Raw genomic sequence first — 24,571 nt, 5'->3', positions numbered from 1 at the left:
TGTGAGTCAGTTTGTTTCCCTTCACAGCCCCTATCTCTTTCCCTTTTACGAATGTTTTTAGTTCTCTCACTAGGTTTTTGTATCCTCCTACACATTCTCCTTTCCTCTTGTAAGAGTGTATGGCAGACTTCCCTCTGGTCCTTCAGGAGGTATGAGAAGCCCCTCAACAGCGTTTTAGAAAGTTAGGTCCGAGGTGTTGTTAGTTATGCGGTTAGAGTCTTACTAGTCTGTACAGAGACCAGTTGGGACATTGCTCGAGTTCTTAGTGTAGAAGGTCTTTCCCCTTTTCTGTTACCATTCCGTTCCCCTTTACCGTTCCTTTGTGTGAATATGTGTATGTTCATAACACTGTGAAGCAAACATATTATGAAAAAAAGGTACCTGGATTCTCAGAAGTGAGACATATTTCTTGGATGATCAATTAGAAATTGTCAGCTACTTTAGTTGGGAAAATTGATTAGTTCCAGTTGATCTAGTCCACCTGGGCTGATTACTGTAAGTTAAAAATGCTCTCTTGGTCAGACCATCTCCATCTCTTAACACTCAATAGGGTGATAGTCTTATGTTCTCAATACACAAGCCCAGGGGGACCTGGGGACCCTGAGGGTCTCTCAGTTGTAATCTCCTCTCCTCCTTTTCATTCTCTTCTGTGAACAACACATCTAACCTTCCGCCTTCTTTCCCCAACTGTGGAATATTGATCCTGCCAAGCTTGGCACACATATAGTATAGATTACTTTCTTAGTCTCCATGGATCCACAAATCATTTTAACTATTGTGTAGCAACCAAATATGATTCCGTCTATTCTGTTCCAGTGTTTACACATTGTGATTTTTAATAGATTTCTCAGTGTTTGGTGTTCGTGAACCATGGGCAAGATTCTTGCTGCCATTCCTGGGCTAAATTTTTCAAATCTAACATGTATCACTTCATGTGGTAATAACTCTGGAAATCATCTACATTTCCTAGAGATTATGTGATTATTTTTGATTTGCATTTATAAACATATATGAAACAAAGGAAATGTTGAAAAATATACAGAAAAGATACACTGATGAGCAAAAGGGTAACAATGTTTTGAACTTTTGACTTTAAGGCACCATATCTCAACATCCACTACAGCTTTGAATGTGAGGCTACCTTAGTTTTATAGATAAACCATCTTGGCTATTTCATACATAACTTTGACTTGTAACTATTTAGTATATGATTAGTTATGCAGATTCTTGTCATGTCACTGCATTCTTACTGTTTTGCTCCTAAAAAGCTATATTTTAATTTGTATTTAGTATTTTGTAAACCCACCTTTGGCTTTCAACACTTCCTAAAACCCTTTGGGCATGTTCTCGATCAGCAAGTTTCGACTGAAATCTGTTCCCAGGTCTCTTCTACACTTTCCCAATAATAACATGGACAGATCAAGGAGATGAACAACCAGTAAAAATGGTGACAGCACCAGCAGGAGAGGAGTATCTAATATATAAAGCTGAATATGTGTATGTATGTATGTATGTATGTCCGGGATTGGCATCTGCACCGTCGCAGCTACAGCCACAAAAGTTTGCACACTCACACATCTGGACCCCGAGAGCGTCATAGGCTATGTTGTGAGGCAAAATTTTAACCCCGCACGTTCCAATTTACCAATCAATTTTGCCCCTATCTACATAATGGGGAAAAAGTGAACGAAAAGTGTATCCACTCCGTCGTATTTACAATCACAAAATTTTGCACAGACACCTCATGTGACCCAGGGAACGTCGTAGACTATGTTTTGAAAGGAAAATTTAACCCCGCGCTTTACAGTTACTCTCCAAAAAAACATGCCTCCATTAAAGTAAATGGAGCCTGGAACTACAGGTTATTAGTAGGAGCTGTGATTGGTTGCTATAGGAACAAAAGACATTCATAGTATAAGAAGCTTATATGTGAGGTAATAAGATGTCGGTGGGGAGACGGATAGAGAGAGAGAGAGACAGAGAGATAGAGACAGACAAGGAAAGAGACAGAGACAGGCAGACAGGGAAAGAGACATACAGGAAAAGATACAAAGAGACGGGGAGACAGACGGGGAAAGAGACAGACCTGGGAAAGAGACAAACCTGGAAAGAGACAGATGGGGAAAGAAACATAGAGATAGAGACAGACAAAGAAAGAGACAGACGGGGAAAGAGACAGAAGGGGAAAGAGATAGACGGGGAAAGAGACAGACGGGGAAAGAGACAGACGGGGAAAGAGACAGATGGGGAAAGAGACAGACGGAGTACATTACTTGGCCAATTTAGTTAAATCTGTGTGGAATATCTGTGGTGTTGAAATATATGTTGTGAAATGCTTCTAGTAGCTTAGTTTTTGCCTTTTAATAATTACATCTCTATCTATTTGTTTTGTGGTTTTTGTGTGCAGAATACATTTTTGTTAATACATTCTATTTTGTTAACAGCAGTTATTAACCCGGGAGAAGCTGGGTAGTACATATACTATATATATATATATATATATATATATATATATATATTGTCACGCTTCCCGGTTCCCGTGCCCCGCTCTCCGGTCCCCGTGGCCCGCTCCCCGGTTCCCTGCCCCACTCTCCAGTTCCCGACGGCGTCCCCTACTCACCACTCTGGTCCTGGCTTCCTCTCCCTCGCCTGCACCCCCCCATGTGTCCATGTGTCCTGCTCCCCGCTCCCGGCGCTCCTCTGCGACGCAGGACACACTGCCGGGCACTCCTGCTTCTTCTGCACCGCTTCCTGTACTGGCTTCTGGCACACGGGCCTCGCGCATGCGCATTAGGGCGCGCGCGCGGTCATTGACCCTCTCTTAAAGGGCCAGCACCTAGAAACAGGATATTGCATAGACAGGTACAGGGTATATTAGGATTCCCTTTCCTGGTGGGCGGGGCCTGTTCTACGTGTTTAGTAAGCTAGGAGTTCAGGTCCCCGTATTGCTTTGCCCAGTATTAACCCCTGTCTGTCTCGCAGAGCCTGTCCTGCCACGCCAGCCGGTCCTGACCACGTCCGTTCCAGTACTCCTGACGGTGACTTCGGCTGATGTTCCACCACCTCTTCAGCTCCGCCAGTCTCCGGTCCCTGGCTCCATTTGGTGACCTGTCCTCTCGCTCAGCTGGTTCCGGATTCCGCCTGATCCTACAATCCGGCCTCGGACCCTGAGCCTCGTCACCCGGACTACCGTCTAAAACTCTGTGTTCCCAGGGACATCTACTTTCCAGCTCTCATACGGACTGTCTTGCTACCAGTAGTGCTTCGGCTGCCGTGCATCAAGGCCCTCTGGTGGGGTGACCGGCCTGGCTGCCTCACCAGGGGAATACGGTGTACGGTCCAGTGTTTCCACCACCCGGACGTAACATATATATATATATATATATATATATATATACATACATACATACATATACAATGCCTGCAAGTAGTATTCAACCCCCGAGGAAGCCCGATGCGAAACGCTGCGTCGGGGCCCCCTGGACAGCTCTCACCACTAAGTCATATATGGGTAAGCACAATTAACCCTCTACCTTTTTCTATGTAGGACCACAGCATTATCTTGATTGTACAGCGGGCTTTGTTATAACCGTAATGTTGAATTCTCACCGCTGGGACAGGAGCTAACCCGCAATTTGGAGTAGCTTTTTACATTTTTATACGTCCTGTTAGCCCTTGAAGGGAATGGGAATACGTTTCCCTATAATGGTATGCAGCACACGCTATGATTGTGAGCACCATGTATATGTGGCACTTTAAATTACAAGTGATAACACAGTGAGTGCTCCCAACTGCCTGTGCATCTTGACCATAGTTCCCATGGGCCTTTAATTTACATCACTCCTGCTGGGTTGTCTCCCGTGCCCGCGATTTACACTAGCTGCGGTTTTGTACCCCGTGCGGTCTGCTTAAACGCTGTCGTTCTGTGTGCATGCTGTTGTCCACAATGAAATTTGACATAGTGCTTGCCATGAACCTTGATCTGTGGTGATTGCTGCCCTACCCTTGCACTTTATTCTTCTCCCCCCCCCCTTTTGCCTTCCCCTGTTCCTGATTATTTAATGTATGAAAAATTAACTATGTCTAATAAAATTTATATGTATTTTTGGAATATGACTCCATTTTTCTTGAATTTTTATGATGTCTGGAGTCTCCATATGTGAGAAATAACATGTGTCAGATATATTTGATTTCATTAATTCTCTGTGTTTTCACAGCTGTATCATCTGACAAGATGTATTTTAAAGCACGCGAATTAACATGGCATGCACAACTTGACCAAGTTTTTGGGGGAGAGAATGGTGCAGGTGTTGATTTTAACTCTAAGGACTTTTCTGATCTTACAAATAAGTACAAAGAACTCATACACAAAAGGTTGCGACTATGGTGGAACAAGGCCTTTTTGGAAAGGTACCTGACCTGCGGCCTTGTTCCTAGAGGCCTTCGGGTGCAGGTTTTTCCTGCTTTTCCCACTGAGGACGACCTCTTTAAGAACCAGTGGGAGGAATTGGCAACCACTTGCTCAAGGGGTTTCATCTCTCTCCTGGTGAGATCTAATGAAAATTCTCTGACAGAGTTAGATGTGGAATTGGGTAATTTACAGGATGATATCAAAAAATCACTCCCACCTGAGAAACATTCCAAGTTTTATGTTGATCTTGATTTGGAGATCAAAAAATGGGAGAAGGAAATCATTGAAACCAAGTCCAAAAAGTATCAGAGGGACCTGTCTGATTTCCAGAATAACAAAGTCTACAGGTGGAGGAAGCAACATAAAGGGCCTAGATCCTCAAGGCCCGGTCCACCTCCTATTCCTCGGTATCATCTGTTGAGGACAATTCGGTGAGACGGGAGGATGTTGATGCTGGTAATGAGCGCCTGGGATTTATCAGGAACTTAAGGTCTACCTCACAATCAACTAAACGTAAGACCACACCACCGACGCGGACTGAGAAGAGAGCCAAGAACAGAACCTTAGAGGTAATCAATCTATCCTCTCACATTATTACTCCCCAACAACGGGAGGTTCTGTCCTTGGGTCTCACTTTTGCACCATCTAATCATTATGATTATTTCACAGCCTTAAAAGATCTGCATCTTTTTGCAAGGAAAATCGTCCTTAAAAAACTACACTCTAAATGGGATATTGCTGAATTGGGCCTCAACAGTCGTGCTGAGAGGGAGGCGGTCCGGGTACTGGAGGAGCTGGCAAGTGAGTCCACCCCTGATGCGTCTGATAAGTTTCCTCGCTCTGTCCTTCCGAGATCTACCACATTCCCCTCCTTGTCTATCTGTCCCCAGGTGGAAATTTTCACCCAGTTGGTGGCCAATGATCTGAAAAAAATCAACAATAGAAATAAAAAAGACAATCTTACTATGGATCAGAGGCTTGCCTTGACTGAGTTGAAATCCTGGGATGACGTTATATTTAAACCTGCTGACAAGGGGGGGAATGTGGTCATCTGGCCAGTAGAGAAGTATGAGCGTGAGGTTTTCCGGCAGCTCCGAAATAAGGAGGTCTATACAACCTTGACCTATAACCCTATGGGTAATTTTTCATCTATACTACTAAAACGCTGTCGTTCTGTGTGCATGCTGTTGTCCACAATGAAATTTGACATAGTGCTTGCCATGAACCTTGATCTGTGGTGATTGCTGCCCTACCCTTGCACTTTATTCTTCTCCCCCCCCCTTTTGCCTTCCCCTGTTCCTGATTATTTAATGTATGAAATATTAACTATGTCTAATAAAACTTATATGTATTTTTGGAATATGACTCAATTTTTCTTGAATTTCCCCTGCAGATTTAGCAGGTTTACGCATTCGGAATTAACTTGGCATTGTGACATTTGGACTGTAGATCAGCCTGGAAGTGTGAAATGCACTGCAGCAAAAAAGAATGTTATTTCTTTTTTTATTTTTTTTTTTAAATTGTGAAAAGTTTATTCAGAGGGTCATTTATTATTCAACCCCTCATACCACAAGAATTCTGTTTGGTTCCCCTAAAGTATTAAGAAGTATTTCAGGCACAAAGAACAATGAGCTTCACATGTTTGGATTAATTATCTCTTTTTCCAGCCTTTTCTGACTAATTAAGACCCTCCCCAAACTTGTGAACAGCACTCAAACTTGGTCAACATGGGAAAGACAAAGGAGCATTCCAAGGCCATCAGAGACAAGATCGTGGAGGGTCACAAGGCTGGCAAGGGGTATAAAACCCTTTCCAAGGAGTTGGGCCTACCTGTCTCCACTGTTGGGAGCATCATCCGGAAGTGGAAGGCTTATGGAACTACTGTTAGCCTTCCACGGCCTGGACAGCCTTTGAAAGTTTCCACCCGTGCCGAGGCCATGCTTGTCCGAAGAGTCAAGGCTAACCCAAAGACAACAAGGAAGGAACTCCGGGAAGATCTCATGGCAGTGTGGACATTGGTTTCAGTCAATACCATAAGTAACGTACTCCACCGCAATGGTGTCCGTTCCAGACGAGCCCGTAAGGTACCTTTTCTTTCAAAGCGTCATGTCAAGGCTCGTCTACAGTTTGCTCATGATCACTTGGAGGACTCTGAGACAGACTGGTTCAAGGTTCTCTGGTCTGATGAGACCAAGATCGAGATCTTTGGTGCCAACCACACACGTGACGTTTGGAGACTGGATGGCACTGCATACGACCCCAAGAATACCATCCCTACAGTCAAGCATAGTGGTGGCAGCATCATGCTGTGGGGCTGTTTCTCAGCCAAGGGGCCTGGCCATCTGGTCCGCATCCATGGGAAGATGGATAGCACGGCCTACCTGGAGATTTTGGCCAAGAACCTCCGCTCCTCCATCAAGGATCTTAAGATGGGTCGTCATTTCATCTTCCAACAAGACAACAACCCAAAGCACACAGCCAAGAAAACCAAGGCCTGGTTCAAGAGGGAAAAAATCAAGGTGTTGCAGTGGCCTAGTCAGTCTCCTGACCTTAACCCAATTGAAAACTTGAGGAAGGAGCTCAAGATTAAAGTCCACATGAGACACCCAAAGAACCTAGATAACTTGGAGAAGATCTGCATGGAGGAGTGGGCCAAGATAACTCCAGAGACCTGTGCCGGCCTGATCAGGTCTTATAAAAGACGATTATTAGCTGTAATTGCAAACAAGGGTTATTCCACAAAATATTAAACCTAGGGGTTGAATAATAATTGACCCACACTTTTATGTTGAAAATTTATTAAAATTTAACTGAGCAACATAACTTGTTGGTTTGTAAGATTTATGCATCTGTTAATAAATCCTGCTCTTGTTTGAAGTTTGCAGGCTCTAACTTATTTGCATCTTATCAAACCTGCTAAATCTGCAGGGGGTTGAATACTACTTGTAGGCACTGTATAATTGCCTTATTCTGTCTGTCTGTCTTGCTCCAAAATGACGTCATTACAGTGACAACCGTCGCCACACCGCGCGCACTAAAGAGCCTGCGACCAACGGCTCAGCTAACTGAACAGCACTAGGCACTGTATATATATATGCACTAGGCACTGTATATATATATATATATATATATATATATATATACACACACATATGTATATACACATATATATATATATATATATATATATATATATATATATATATATATATATATATATATATATATATATATGTACATATATACACAGTTTCTGGCAAAAATTAAGAGACCACTGCAAAATTGTCAGTTTTTCTGATTTTCTTCTTTATAGGTATATTTTTGAGTAAAATGTAAATTGTTTTTTTCTTCTATAAACTACTGACATGTCTCCGAATTTCCAAGCTATACATTTTGTATTTATTTTCTCAAGATGAGAAATGGTCAAAATAACAGACAATGCATTGATTTCAGACCTTATATAATGCAAAGAAAACAAGTTCATATCATTTGGAAACAATAATAGTAATGTTTTAACTCAGGAAGAGTTTAGAAATCAATATTTTGTGGAATAACCATGATTTTTAATCACAGCCTTCATGCGTCTTGGCATGCTTTCCACCAATCTTTCACACTGCTTTTGGGTGACCTTATGCCACTCCTGGTGCAAAAATTTAAGCAGTTCTTTGTTTGATGGCTTGTGACTATCCATCTTCCTCTTGATTACATTCCAGAGGTTTTCAATGGGCTTCAGGTCTGGACATTGGGCTGGCCATGACAGGGTATTGATGTGGTGGTCCTTCATCCACACTTTGATTGACCTAGCTGTGTGGCATGGCGCATTGTCCTGCTGGAAAAACCACTTCTCAGAGTTGGGGAACATTGCCTGAGCAGAAGGAAGCAACTGTTTTCAAGGATAACCTTGTATGCGGCTTGATTCATATGTGCTTCACAAAGTTTAATCTTTCCAATTCCTGCCCAATTTCTAGGGTAAGGTAATCTTCTCTGATGAGTCTAATTTTCAGCTTTGCCCAACACCTTGTCATCTAATGGTTAGACGGAGACTTGGAGAGTTGTACAAGCCACAGTGTCTAGCACCCACTGTGAAATTTGGTGGAGGATCGGTGATGATCTGTGGATGCTTCATCAAGGCTGGAATTGGGCAGATTAAATTTTGTGAAGGACGTATGAATCAAACCACATACAACGTTATCCTACAAAAACAGTTGCTTACTTCTGCTCAATGTTCCCCACCTCTGAGGACTGTTTTTCCAGCAGGACAATGCACCATGCCACACAGCTAGGTCAATCAATGTGTGGATGAATGACCACCATATCAAAACCCTGTCATGGTCAGCCAAGTCTCCAGACCTGAACCCCATTGAAAACCTCTCGAATGTAATCAAGAGAAAGATGGATAGTCACAAGCCATCAAACAAAGAGGAACTGCTTACATTTTTGCACCAGGAGTGGCATAAGGTCACCCAAAAGCAGTGTGTTTCTGGTGGAAAGCATGCCAAGACGCATGGAAGCTGTGATTAAAAATCATGGTTATTCCACAAAATATTGTTTTCCAAATTCTTCCTGAGTGAAAACATTAGTATTGTTGTTTCTAAATTTTGTCAGTAGTTTATAGAATTAAAGACCAATTTACATTTTACTCAAAAATATACCTGTAAAGAGAAAAATCAGAAAAACGGAAAATTTTACAGTGGTCTCTTAATTTTTGCCAGAGCTGTATATATGTCACTTTATTTATGTGTAATATATTGCAATGTATTCTATGCACTTAATGTTCAGAGCATTTTATTCATACATATTTTTATATTATGTACCACATTGTATCGAATGCCATGCACCTAATGTTTAGGGCAAGTTTTCCATATATGGGACTAATTTTTGTTTCATATATTCTTACTTGTTATTTTTTGTGATACCATTACATACCTACTGTATTTCTTTCTGGTCTTTTTTTCACATATCCTATTTCAATAATATACTGTATATTTTTGCTATATTTTCCTCTCCTGTTGGTTGCTCAACTCCTTGATCTGTCCATTTTATTAAGTATTTTAACTAATAAAAATTAGATTTTTTTAATGTAATATTTGAAGCTCATTAGTATCTTTTTTTCATCTCTTTTATTCATGTTTGTCATATGATGCTGCCTCCTTTTGTCAGTCCCATCAGTAGCCCCAATTTTACATATTTGTCTATAATAGTTTATACATTTTTATTACTATTTTGGGCTGATTCAATTAGTAATTTTTTAATTTATTGTTCCCAATGTTGGTGAATACTGGTCGACACACTTGGGTATGTATACAGATTTTTGTTCAAGTCTACCCACTTACAATAATCCAGTTGCCCGCCTTTGAATTGACTAACTTCTGAATATCCTTTTTAAAATTTGGAGCTCAAAACTGGATCCCATATTCCAGATGTGGCCTTACAAGGGATTTATAGAAGAGTAATATTATGTTGGGATCACGGGATCTTATCTCTCTTTTTATACACCCTAAAATCTTGTTTGCATTTGCATCTGCTGCTTGACATTGAGTACTTTTTCTCAGCTATGATATAACTGTATAGTATGCTATATGTCGGGAACACCTTTCTTATTATGAAATATAGTTACAGTCATATGAAAAAGTTTGGGCACCGTTATTAATGTTAACCTTTTTTTTTTATAACAAATTGGGTTTTTGCAACAGCTATTTCAGTTTCATATATCTAATAAATGATGGACTGAATAATATTTCTGGATTGAAATGAGGTTTATTGTACTAACAGAAAATGTGCAATCCGCATTTAAACAAAATTTGACCGGTGCAAAAGTATGGGCACCCTTATCAATTTCGTGATTTTGAACACTCCTAACTACTTTTTACTGACTTACTAAAGCACTAAATTGGTTTTGTAACCTCATTGAGCTTTGACATTCATAGGCAGGTGTATGCAATCATGAGAAAAGGTATTTAAGGTGGCCACTTGCAAGTTGTTCTCCTATTTGAATCTCCTATGAAGAGTGGCATCAAGGGCTCCTCAAAACAACTCTCAAATGATCTGAAAACAAAGATTATTCAACATAGTTGTTCAGGGGAAGGATACAAAAAGTTGTCTCAGAGATTTAAACTGTCAGTTTCCACTGTGAGGAACATAGTAAGGATATGGAAGAACACAGGCACAGTTCTTGATAAGCCCAGAAGTGGCAGGCCAAGAAAAATATTAGAAAGGCAGAGAAGAAGAATGGTGAGAACAGTCAAGGACAATCCACAGACCACCTCCAAAGACCTGCAGCTTCATCTTGCTGCAGATGGTGTCAATGTGCATTGGTCAACAATACAGCGCACGTTGCACAAGGAGAAGCTGTATGGGAGAGTGATGCCTAAGAAGCAATTTCTGCAAGCACGCCACAAACAGAGTCGTCTGAGGTATGCAAAAGCACATTTGGACAAGCCAGTTACAATTTGGAAGAAGGTCCTGTGGACTGATGAAACAAAGATTGAGTTGTTTGGTCATACAAAAAGGCATTATGCATGGAGGCAAAAAAACATGGCATTCCAAGAAAAGCACTTGCTACCCACAGTAAAATTTGGTGGAGGTTACATCATGCTTTGGGGCTGTGTGGCCAATGCCGGCATCGGGAATCTTGTTAAAGTTGAGGGTCGCATGGATTCAACTCAGTATCAGCAGATTCTTGACAATAACGTGCAAGAATCAGTGACGAAGTTGAAGTTCCGCAGGGGATGGATATTTCAGCAAGACAATGATCCAAAACACTGCTCCAAATCTACTCAGGCATTCATGCAGAGGAACAATTACAATGTTCTGGAATGGCCATCCCAGTCCCCAGACCTGAATATCATTGAAAATCTGTGGGATGATTTGAAGCGTGCTGTCCATGCTCGGCCACCATTATTATTATTATTATTATTATTTATTATTATAGCGCCATTTATTCCATGGCGCTTTACAAGTGAAAGAGGGTATACGTACAACAATCATTAACAGTACAAGACAGACTGGTATAGGAGGAGAGAGGACCCTGCCCGCGAGGGCTCACAGTCTACAGGGAATGGGTGATGGTACAATAGGTGAGGACAGAGCTGGTTGCGCAGTGGTCTACTGGGCTGAGGGCTATTGTAGGTTGTAGGCTTGTTGGAAGAGGTGGGTCTTGAGGTTCCTCTTGAAGCTTTCCACGGTAGGGGAGAGTCTGATGTGCTGAGGTAGAGCGTTCCAGAGTATGGGGGATGCACGGGAGAAATCTTGTACACGATTGTGGGAAGAGGAAATAAGAGAGGAGCAGAGAAGGAGATCTTGTGAGGATCTAAGGTTGCGTGCAGGTAGGTACTGGGAGACTAGGTCACAGATGTAGGGAGGAGACAGGTTGTGCATGGCTTTGTATGTCATGGTTAATGTTTTGAACTGGAGTCGTTGGGCGATGGGAAGCCAGTGAAGGGATTGGCAGAGTGGCGAGGCTGGGGAGTAGCGAGGGGAGAGGTGGATTAAGCGGGCTGCAGAGTTTAGGATAGATTGGAGGGGTGCAAGAGTGTTGGAAGGGAGGCCAGAGAGCAGGAGGTTGCAGTAGTCGAGGCGGGAGATGATGAGGGCATGCACTAATGTTTTTGAAGATTCTTGGTTAAGAAAAGCACGGATCCGGGAGATATTTTTGAGTTGTAATCGGCATGAGTTGAAGAGGGCTTGGATGTGTGGCTTGAAGGATAGAGCAGAGTCGAGGGTTACTCCAAGGCAACGAGCTTGTGAGACTGGGGTGAGTGAGCAACCATCAAGTTTGATGGAAAGGCTTGTTGGAGGAGGTGAGTGAGGAGGAGGAAAGACAATAAACTCTGTTTTGTCCATGTTAAGTTTTAGGAATCGTGCAGAGAAGAAGGATGAAATAGCAGACAAACATTGTGGTATTTTGGTTAGTAGAGAGGTAATGTCAGGTCCAGAGAGGTAGATCTGTGTGTCATCGGCATAGAGATGATACTGGAAGCCGTGGGACTCTATGAGCTGTCCCAAGCCGAAGGTATAGATGGAGAACAGCAGGGGTCCAAGAACTGAGCCTTGAGGGACAACGACAGATAGGGGGCGAGCTGAGGAAGTGGTGTGAGAATGGGAGACGCTGAAAGTTCGGTCGGTTAGGTATGAGGAGATCCAAGATAGGGCCAAGTCTGTGATGCCCAGAGATGAGAGAATCTGTAGTAGGAGGGAATGGTCTACTGTGTCGAAGGCAGAGGACAGGTCCAGGAGGAGGAGGATAGAGTAGTGTCGCTTGGCTTTGGCGGTTAGTAGATCATTGGTGACTTTGGTTAGGGCAGTTTCGGTAGAATGATGTGGTCGGAAGCCAGATTGAAGCCGGTCAAAGAGGGAGCAGGAGGAGAGGTATGAGGACAATTCAAGATGGACATGCTGTTCCAGTAGTTTTGAGGCATAGGGGAGAAGGGATATGGGGCGATAGTTTGACACAGAGGATGGGTCAAGGGAGGGCTTTTTGACCATGAAACTTAACTGAACTGGAATTGTTTTGTAAACAGGAATGGTCAAATATACCTTCATCCAGGATCCAGGAACTCATTAAAAGCTACAGGAAGTGACTAGAGGCTGTTATTTTTGCAAAAGGAGGATCTACAAAATATTAATGTCACTTTTATGTTGAGGTGCCCATACTTTTGCACAAATTTTGTTTAAATGCGGATTGCACATTTTCTGTTAGTACAATAAACCTCATTTCAATCCAGAAATATTACCCAGTCCATCAGTTATTAGATATATGAAACTGAAATAGCTGTTGCAAAAACCCAAATTGTTATAAAGAAAAAAGGTTAACATTAATAGGGGTGCCCAAACTTTTTCATATGACTGTATGTCATAAGTTAGGAAAAAGTTAAACGTTATGTCACTGTCTTTATTTGTGCTAAGCCCATTGTGCCTTCCTCTTTTTACTAATTACCCACTATATACATATACAGTACTGGTCAAAAGTTTGAACACACCTGTTCATGCAATGATTTTCCTTGTTCTTATTGGAATGAGAACATTGTAGACTCAGACTGAGGACAGCAAAACCATGAAGGAACACACATGAAAACAGTGAGTAAAGAAACACATGTGAAACAAAAATAGAATATGTTTTAAATAGTGATGGGCAAATAGTAAAATATTCGGGTTTGGAGAACGCCTCAATAATTTCCACTATTCGTGTATTTGTCACAAATAATGAACCTAATGCAAGTCAATGGGAAATTGAAATAATGTTTTGAAGGACCTAGGAAGTAGGTCTTAGAGGGCTTTAATAATGCTGCAATTGATGGAAAAGTGCTGAAACTGAATGGGAACAGCATGACGAAGGTGCCTTGATGCATTTCTGACTCACAGTTGTTTTTAGGAATAATGTTGTCAGAGTATTATGGGGATTAAGGCAGGGTATATTACACTTACTGAGTTTTCCCGTGTCTGTCTCTGCTTCCTGGTCTGATTATTAAAGCTCATAAATATGCATTGCTTCCCCCACCTGTTAGATGTGCTAATCCTTGTGCTTCAATCTGTTCATCTCAATTGCCCTGGTGCGGTGGCATTCAAGGTAATATAAGGGGTTATCATAACTCTGATTTGTCAAAACATCACAGTTGCAACAAAACCCTCTATAAGTATTAGGGAGGGATGTATGAGACCTCCCATTACTAACCCTTTAAGTCAAAAGAAATAAACACAAAACACAGAGAAAAATTATTCAAAAAGTTTAAGAGAAAAAACACCTTCTTTCTCCAATTTATTAACCCCCAAAACACTCCTGCAGGTCTGTTGTAATTCACACCACAACGTCCCACAATGATCCTGACTCTGCTACATCTGAAGTAGTAGAAGGACAGTTCTAATCAGTTTATGGGACTTCTTGTTGATTTAAACCAAGGTTCCCTTACTGTTTTGGAGAAAGAGCTTGATGAACTGAAGGTCAAGCTTCAGAATAGTTGTTCAACTGAGGCTTTTCCATTATTTAAGAGACAAAAAGAGAAACTTTCAGCTCACCCATTCCATGTGCTCAGATTTCCTTCTGCTGCTCGGGCTGCAGGTGCTGTTACCTGTGTATAATGAAGAGGGAAGAGTTCTGCCCAGCGCAAGAAGGAGAGATACGTCAGTAAATTTCCAGGTGCTTTATTCTGCTTGGTTTCCAATAAAAACGGTCATATAAACATATGAACCGTTAAGACATAGTCCTCCATGGATGATGACACAACAGCGATGCGTTTCGGCTACAGGAGTGTAGCCTTTGTCAAGTGTGACAAACACACAAACACTTGACAAAGGCTACACTCCTGTAGCCGAAACGCGTCGCTGTTGTGTCATTATCCATGGAGGACTATGTCTTAACGGTTCATATGTTTATATGACCGTTTTTATTGGAAACCAAGCAGAATAAAGCACCTGGAAATTTACTGATGTATCTCTCCTTCTTGCGCTGGGCAGAACTCTTCCCTTTCCATTATTTAACACCACTATGGAGAAAGCTGTGGATGAATGGGAGAAGACCATTCGTGAGAGACAATCTAAGAAATTAGTACGGGACACAAATGATTTTCAGTTGAAAAAAATTTACAGGTGGCACCATACACCAAATATGGGGAATCTCAAACGTTCTGATTCAGTTTCATCCAGATCTTCGGGTGGGGATGCATCTGACACCTCATCGGTTACTACAAGATCCGGAAATGTTAGCAAGCGGAAATATGTACAGAACTTCAACTCAAACAAACGTTTTCAGAATATGACCTCAAATAAAAACCAACCAAAGGTAATTAACTTGTCAGATCATAACTTTTCTGATACTGAAATACAATTACTTGCGAAGGGTTTTACCTTCTCACCAAGTATGAAGTTTGACACCTTTATTGCTAGAAAGGATGTACATTGTTTCGCCAGGTCTCTGCTCCTTAAGAAATGATTTCATGATAAAGAATTACAGAAAAATTTTCCATCAATCAATGAGCAAGTGGCATTACAGATTCTGGAGGAACTTGCGGTGGAACACAACAATCCATCATTGGGTAAGGTTCCACAATCTCTTAGATTGAAATCGAAAAAATTCCCCCCACTATCACTCTGTTCCAATATTGATGTTTTTGTCCAATTGGTCTCTGAAGAGTTATCTCATATCCCTAATAACATCAATAGAGACAATCTGTCTGTAATGGAGCGCAACTGTCTGAAACGTCTAAAAAATCTGAAAGACGTTGTTTATAAGACAGCAGATAAAGGAGGGAACGTGGTGATATGGCCAAATAAAATGTATGAAGCTGAAGCTCACAGACTATTAAGGGACCATACTTGTTATCAGAAACTTACCTTTAACCCTTTGTTGTCGTACAGGGGCGAAATTTTGAAGATTTTACAGACAGCTCTGGACAGGAACTTGATCACTAAGGTAATACGAGATCTTTTGTATGTGAAAGAGCCTTCCATTTCAACATTGTACTTATTAACGAAGGTTCATAAGAATCCCAAGAACCCTCCAGGTAGGCCAATTATCTCCGGTATAGGAAGTCTGACAGAAAAGATCGGTAAATACAGCGATGCCTCCTTGAAGCCTCTTGTTGAAACTATTCCTTCATTTACAAGGGACACATCAGACTTTCTACAGAAAATCGATTCTCTTCACATTGACAATGACATGCTACTAGTCACATGTGATATTGAACTGTTATATACCAATATTCGCCACTGTGATGGTTTGAGGACTGTATCTTTCTATTTGTCTATGACAAATTACACAAAGGAGGAAAATGAATTCTTTTTGACAATATTGGAGTTTTTATTGACAAAGATTTTTTTTATTTTTAACGGATCCTTCTACCTGCAGCTCCAGGGAACAGCCATGGGTGCAGCCTGCGCACCGTCCTATGCTAATCTGTTCCTGGGGCTGTGGGAGAGGGATCTATTTTCTTTGGACAACCAATCATCAATGGACCGGGTCATTTTTTGGACCCGGTACATTGATGATGTTTTTTTGATTTGGCGAGGTTCTACGGAGGAGCTTCGGGAATTCTTTTGCTCTTTAAATTCCAATTCTCTTAACATAAAACTGTCGTATAAGTCAGATCCACATCAGATCGATTTTTTGGATGTTTTGATCATGAAGGATGAGGAGGGCTTTCTGCAATCCGATATTTTTCGAAAGGAACCATCAGTAAATTCTGTTTTACATGCCTTATCATCACATCCTGCACATGTGGTAAACTCTGTCCCCATTGGTCAATTCCTTAGGTTAAGGCGTATTTGTTCTACAAACCAGTTGTTTGAGAGTCGATTGATCTTCACGAGAGATTTCTTCAACGTGGGTACAGCAAACGGAGCATCAAAAGAGCATACAATCGTGCCAAGTATACCCCAGGGCAGGATTTGGTTTATCCAAAGAATAAAATGAAAGAAAGCTCCAAGGTAAGATTGGTCACTCAATACCATTCACAATGGGGGAGAATGATGAATGTTTTTAAAAAACATTGGCCAATTTTACTTGCTGATCCGGTGCTTAAGGATTACCTGACCAACGAACCTTCTGTTACGGCTCGCAGATCCCGCAACTTAGAGGATTACCTGGTAAAAAGTTATTATACACCAATCAGAGGCTCATTACCAGTAGTAATACACCACAAGTATGGGGTTGCAAGAAATGTGGTACGTGTGTGGCCTGCCCCAACATTGAAAATTCTAAAACTTTTTTGTCCTCCCAGGGGAGGGAATTTGTGATTACACAGGCTATCACATGTACAACCAAGATGGTTGTTTACCATGCTACTTGTCCTTGCTCAAAGATATATGGGGGATTAACAACACGAGCCCTTAAAGTTAGAGCCAGAGAACATGTGCGGGATATCATGGCAGCTGTAAATGAAGATAATGTGGATCTGTTGAAAACTCTCCCAAAACATTTCAAGATACACCACTCCTGCGATCCTGCTGGCCTCCGCATTAAAGGCATTGATCGCATACATACGGATATACGGGGGGGGCAATTTGAGTCAAGCTTTGGCGCAAAGAGAGGCAAGATGGATCTGGACCCTGGGGACGCTGCAACCCGCTGGATTGAATGAAAATTTGAGTTTTTCACCTTTTCTCTGATCATTGTATTGGTTTTTATTTTATGAATCTGGCTTTAATGTGTTTTTATCTTATTTCTAATTGTTTTTTCTTTTAATTGTAGTTTTTATATCTATATGTACATTAAGCCATGATCGTTTGGTTTGTGTGCACTGCTCTTGTTTACACATAGTATCTGCTGGTGGATCGGTAGTGGTTGGAAAAGAGGAAAAAAATCAAGATGGAACATATGCGAAGACGCGGATTGCTTGATGAATATATATTTTTTATCTTCTTGTTTTATGGTCATTGTATGTATGTGTGGACACATTAAATAAATTGGGTACTCAGTTTAGTATAGATTGTGGTTGATGTATGCCCATTTTAGGTTTCGGACTATGTATATAGTTTAGATATATAAATTTTAGCATGAGTATGTATTAAAGTGGGATATAGGGTTTATATATATTTTTTTCACAATATTCACTTGTTATTTATTTAACAAAAAAAAAACAAAACATTTTTTACATAGTTTTGCATCACTTGCACTGTTTATGGATAATGATTTTTTCATATTTATTGTGGAATTTTTATAGAATTTTTTATAACTAATATTCACTTTGTACTTTTGCACAATCTTGAGACATTTTTTCATGTTTTTTATCCATTCACTTTACACTTTATATCATGTACCTTGCATGATCTTTTAACTTTTACACCTTTTGTGCCATACAATCCTTATATGCATCAGTATTGCACTTTTTCATATTCATATTGTCTACACCTATCACATATTGTTTTGTACATGTGCACAGTATATGTTGCACTTAGGTTCATTTAACTGGGTATATTGTTATATTTTTTTATATATATTTCATTGTATCATTGAGATTACCCTACATATATTCTGTCTGTGCCCCTTTTTGGTGATTTATAACTTGCTCATATAGAGTTTTATTATTGCACTCTTGCACTTTACGTTTAATAATCATGCACTTATATTGTAGTATCTGCGTCTTGTATAATTTCTGTATATGTTCGCATCTATGAAATTATTTATAGATTCGTTATCCCTTTATGCTTAATATATGTAGTGTTGTTTTATCTACCGACCCTTATTCTGGTTTGCGGCATTTACTTTGTGACCTAAATTATATGATGGGTGCTCCTATATTTACTATTATACGGTAACATTGACGCCACTTGAGCGCATGCGGGCTGCGGCTCCCCTCGTCTTCGCAGTGATAGGCGTCTTTACTAGGGTCAGTGACGTACCACTACACTGGTGGGCATTGCTCCTTTCCTGGTGACGTCTGTTCCTGCGATGACGACGGCAGCATCAGCGTTGCTATGCGCCGCACAGGAAGTGACGTCGGACTTTACGATCACATGATCGCAGGTCCTATCAGCATTCTGTCCATAGTATTTAAGAGCGGTGAACCGACAGGTTCATATTACTTTTCTCCCTGGAAAAAGACTACCGGTCGAAACGTGCGTAGGAGGTTTCCAGACAGGGCGTTCACCTGCCTAGGTAATGTTATTCTACACCTATTGATATTTATTACCGGTCATGCTATGGTGGTTCCATTTTCTTATTAAGTGGTTACCTATGCCTAATCTGTTTGTTATGATGGGGTTAACTTTTGTATCCTCTATGTTTGATGCTTTTACTTAGGAGGAGCCCCGTTTATACACTATGTGATAGATGCATTGATATTGAGCACCATTTGTGTATTGTGTGAATCATTTATTGCATGGCCCCTTTTGGTTCATGTATTGATTGTGTATGCTACAATTTATGCCTAAAGGCCCCGTCACACTAAGCAACATCGCTAGCAACATCGCTAGCAACATCGCTGCTAACGAACAACTTTTGTGACGTAGCAGCGATGTTGCTAGTGATGTTGCTGTGTGTGACATCCAGCAACAACCTGGCCCCTGCTGTGAGGTCGTTGGTTGTTGCTGAATGTCCTGGGCCATTTTTTAGTTGTTGCTGTCCCGCTGTGAAGCACACATCGCTGTGTGTGACAGCGAGACAGCAACAACTAAATGTGCAGGCAGCAGGAGCCGGCTTCTGCGGAGGCTGGTAACCAATGTAAACATCGGGTAACCAAGAAGCCCTGTCCTTGGTTACCCGATATTTACCTTTGTTAGCAGCCTCCGCCGCTCTCACTGTCAGTGCCGGCTCCTGCTCTGTGCACATGTAGCTGCAGCACACATCGGGTAATTAACCCGATGTGTGCTGTAACTAGGAGAGCAAGGAGCCAGCGCTAAGCATTGTGCGCTGCTCCCTGCTCTGTGCACATGTAGCTGCAGCACACATCGGGTAATTAACCCGATGTGTGCTGTAACTAGGAGAGCAGGGAGCCAGCGCTAAGCGGTGTGCGCTGCTCCCTGTTCTTTGCACGTGTAGCTGCGTGCATTGGTAACCAAGGTAAATATCGGGTTGGTTACCCGATATTTACCTTAGTTACCAAGCGCAGCATCTTCCACGCGGCGCTGCTGGCTGGGGGCTGGGAAACTGGTTGCTGGTGAGCTCACTAGCAAATCGTGTAGCAACGCTCCAGCGATCCCTGCCAGGTCAGGTTTTTGGTGGGATCGCTGGAGCGTTGCAGTGTGACATCTCACCAGCAACCTCCTAGCAACTTACCAGCGATCCCTATCAGGTTTGATCGTTGTTGGGATCGCTGGTAAGTTGTTTAGTGTGACTGGGCCTTAAGGTAGTAGCCGCCCTTTGTCTCCATTTCCTGTTGTTATCATGCCACCATTTTTGTACTATTAATTCTTTGATAATAAAAATTGTATTTTTTCGAATGTTGTTTTGTGCAATTTTTCTATATGATTTCTGATGGTTTGCGCTAACAAATAGGTCAAATGGTCTATATTTGCTCTACTTTGACCTATATCCTGAGTAATTTTTTATATTACATCTGAAGTCGCAGTGCACGGTCCATTACAAAACATGACCGCTTACTGCGGCATCAGGGACACACTGATGAAGCCACAGCTGTGAGTGGTGAAGTCAATTAGATCACCTGAAGTCACAGCTGGCGGATCCCACAGTACCCCAACTGTGACCTCAGGTGAACCCACCTCAGGTGAACTCATTGAACACAGTGACCTCGCGTCAGGTGAACTCATTGAAGTCAATGCCAAATTACCAGATTAAGATATGTGCACACGTTGAGCATTTGCTTTCAGGCATTTCTGAACCAAAACTGCATCTGCTGGCGAAAAAACGCACCGAAACCGCATCAAAAATATATGCAGCTTCGGTGCGTTTTTCTGCTAGGAGATGCAGATTTGGTGCAGAAATGTCTGCAACCAAATACTCAGCATGCACACATCTACTAATCCGGTAATCCAGCATTGCGTTCAGTGAGTTCACCTGAGGGCACAAATTAGGTTTCCACAGTACTCCAGCTGTGACTTCAGGTGAGCAGACCATAGGTGAACTAATTGAATTCAGTGACCTCACTTCAAGTAAACTCAATTAACTCAGCTATAGTGATTTCACTGAGTCCAAAGCATCTGCTGGTAAAAAATGCACCAAAAAATGCGATGAGATTCTGAATTGTTTTTGGTGTGTTTTCTGCCAGGATATGCAGTAAGCTCAGTGACCTTACCTCAGTTGAACTCAGTGGCGAATGACCAGATTAAGCTATGTGCACATGTTGAGTATTTTGTTGCAGAAATCTCCACACCAAATCTGCATTTCCTGGCAAAAAATGAACCAAAAACATGATGCGGTTTTGGTGCATTATTCTGCCAAGAGATACAAGTAAAATATATCTTTGTACCGTGTTAGCCAGTAGAGATAAAAAAAATGTTTAAAAGAACAGAGAGTCCTCAGTGGTTGATACCTTTTAATGGCTAACTGAAGTTAGCCATTAAAAGGTATCAACCACTGAGGACTCTCTGTTCTTTTAAACAATTTTTTTATCTCTACTGGCTAACACGGTACAAAGATATATTTTACTTGTATCAAAATGGAGGATACCAGAATGTACCGCATCTTTATGGAACTAAAGACACTTCTGAAGAAACGCGCACAACTGGACAGCGACATATTTTTCTCTTCAGTTAGCCATTAAAAGGTATCAACCACTGAGGACTCTCTGTTCTTTTAAACAATTTTTTTATCTGCCAAGAGATGCAGATTTGGTGCAGAGATTTCTGCAACAAAATAGTCTTGCATGACACAGCAGTGGAGGTGGCTCATATGCTTCGTAATAGTGAGATCACAAAGCCCATGCAAGCACCTTGCAATGCACGTTACACAAGTCTGGGATCGTGGCCCAGAAAAAGGTGAAGAAGCCTCGACTTCAATAACATCACAAGAAGTATCAGTTCGAATTTGAAAAGAAGTATAAAAAGTGGACACTGAAGATTTGAAACTGATGATTTGTGGCAATGAGATGAAAGTCAATAGACTAGGCTATGATGGGTGCAAAGGGATCTGGCAGAAACAATGGAAAAAGGGGTTAACGGACCGAGAAATTGAAGGAACTGTCAAATTCAGTGGAGGAAGCTTAATGATATGGAGTCATTTCACAGCCAAAGGCATTGGATACTTGACCAGAAGCGATGGTGGTCTTCATGCTTAGCTATATGTGAGTATGCTAAAAGAGAATTAACTTCGTACACTTGAACACTATGCGTATGAAAAGGGCGATAGTGTTCCAGCAGGACAACAACCTAAAACATAAGTCATGATTGGCGAAGAAATGGTTCAATTGGAATGAAGTAGAGGTGCTGGATTGTCCCCACAGTCTCCAGACCTCAATATAATTGAACAGTTATCATACCCAAGTGGGTCGACCAGTATGTATCAACATTGGGAATGTGTAGAAGAGACATGGGATCAGATTTCGTTGAAGACATGCTTGAATTTGATCAAAAGCATGCCCAGAAGGATTCAGGCAGTGTTGAAAGCTAAAGGTGGATTTACAAAATACTAACAAAATAATAACAATTTAAATTTAGATTTTTAGGAGCAAAACAGTATAATTGTAGTGACATGTCAAGAATCTGTGTAACGAATCATATGCTAAATAGTTGCAAATCAAATTTATGTATGAGATCATCAAGCTGATTGATTGTAAGCCCTACCTTCATTTTATTGACAAAGCTTTAGTGGATGGTAAGATATGGAGCTTGAAAGTCAAAAGTTCAAAACATTGTTACCCTTTTGCTTGTCAGTGTACTGTACACTATGAGTCCCACATAGCCTTTTTTATATATATATATATATATATATATATATATATATATATAGTACAGACCAAACGTTTGGACACACCTTCTCATCTCTAGAACAACTGTTAAGAGGAGACTTTGTGCAGCAGGCCTTCATGGTAAAATAGCTGCTAGGAAACCACTGCTAAGGACAGGCAACAAGCAGAAGAGACTTGTTTGGGCTAAAGAACACAAGGAATGGACAATAGACCAGTGGAAATCTGTGCTTTGGTCTGATGAGTCCAAATTGGAGATCTTTGGATCCAACTGTCTTTGTAGAAAAGGTGAGCGGATGGACTCTACATGCCTGGTTCAAACCGTGAAGCATGGAGGAAGAGGTGTGATGGTGTGGGGGTGCTTTGCTGGTGAAACTGTTGGGAATTTATTCAAAATTGAAGGCATACAGAACCAGCATTGCGTTTAGTTGAACCATCATTTATTTTTCAACATCACAATGACCCCAAACACACCTCCAGGCTGTGTAAGGGCTATTTGACTAAGAAGGAGAGTGATGGGATGCTACGCCAGATGACCTGGCCTCCACAGTCACCAGACCTGAACCCAATCGAGATGGTTTTGGGTGAGCTGGACCGCAGAGTGAAGGCAAAAGGGCCAACAAGTGCTAAGCATCTCTGGGAACTCCTTCAAGACAGTTGGAAAACCATTTCGGGTGACTACCTCTTGAAGCTCATCAAGAGAATGCCAAGAGTGTGCAAAGCAGTAATCAAAGCAAAAGGTGGCTACTTTGAAGAACCTAGAATATAAGACATATTTTCAGTTGTTTCACACTTTTTTAAGTATTTCATTCCACATGTGTTAATTCATAGTTTTGATGCCTTCAATGTGAATCTACAATTTTCAGAGTCATGAAAATAAAGAAAACTCATTGAATGAGATGGTGTGTCCAAACGTTTGGTCTGTACTGTATATATAATGAGCCCCAAATAGACTTTTACATACATTATGAGCCCCATAAAACCCCCTACATACTTTATGATGCCCATATTGCCTATGATATACATGAGCCCTATTATGAAGCCATATAGCTTCATATGTTTTATGACCCCCATATGGCCTCCTATATACATCATAAGCTCCATAAAGCCTACTATATACTTTATGAGACCCATATAGCCTCCTATATACTTTATGAGCCCCACACAGCCTCCAATATAGTTTATGAGCCCCATATAGCCTATGTATATTTTGAGCCCTAGCATAGCCTCATAAATACTTTATGAGCTCCATATAGCCTCCTATATATATTTTGAGCCCTTACCTAGCCTCCTATATACTTTATGAGCCCCATGTATAATCCTATATACATGTCCCCACAAAGCCTTCTTCCTCTATACATGAGCTGCACCTATCGTCCTCTATATATGAGCCTCCATATAGCCCCCCATATACAGTATGTGCCATAATCATATGAAATAAAAACATCACATACTCACCTTGCTCCAATTCCACTGGCTCTCTCCTGCACTGACCCTCCACACAGCTGACTCACACAGTGATTGGTGGAAGAAGGGGCAGGTTTCCCCGCCTCCATAAATGCATTCACCACTATCCACAGGATGCGAAAAGTGGTGACATTAGGTAGCGGGCATGCGACGGAGGTCGTGGTGAACCCCGTGGTCCACTGTTTTTATCCCTTCGGCACTCTCAGTCAGCAGGCCAGACTGGAAAATGCAGAGGGACGGATGTGGCCAGTGGGCTGTACTTTGCCTAGCCTTGGCATACAGAATGATAGGCTGTGTCACATGAAACCTGCAGTCCATTTCCTATGACCACAGTGGATGATGAGTTCAGAAGGCAGAGAAAAAGGTAGAAGTGTCTGGTAGAAAAAGGAAAAAAGGTAGAAGC

General features: G+C 41.4%; 1 protein-coding gene across 1 annotated transcript in view; it reads right to left on the bottom strand.

Moving 5' to 3' along the window:
- CCDC170 (coiled-coil domain containing 170) overlaps window positions 1-24,571 on the bottom strand; it is a 199,444-nt gene that overhangs the window by 117,417 nt on the left and 57,456 nt on the right. The gene's annotated exons all lie outside the window — the stretch shown is intronic.

Source organism: Anomaloglossus baeobatrachus, chromosome 3, assembly GCF_048569485.1.
Source record: "Anomaloglossus baeobatrachus isolate aAnoBae1 chromosome 3, aAnoBae1.hap1, whole genome shotgun sequence".
NCBI classification, from domain to species: Eukaryota; Metazoa; Chordata; class Amphibia; order Anura; family Aromobatidae; genus Anomaloglossus; species Anomaloglossus baeobatrachus.
The sequence above is the reverse complement of the archived record's forward strand: the minus strand, read 5'-3'. Positions and strand labels throughout refer to the sequence as shown.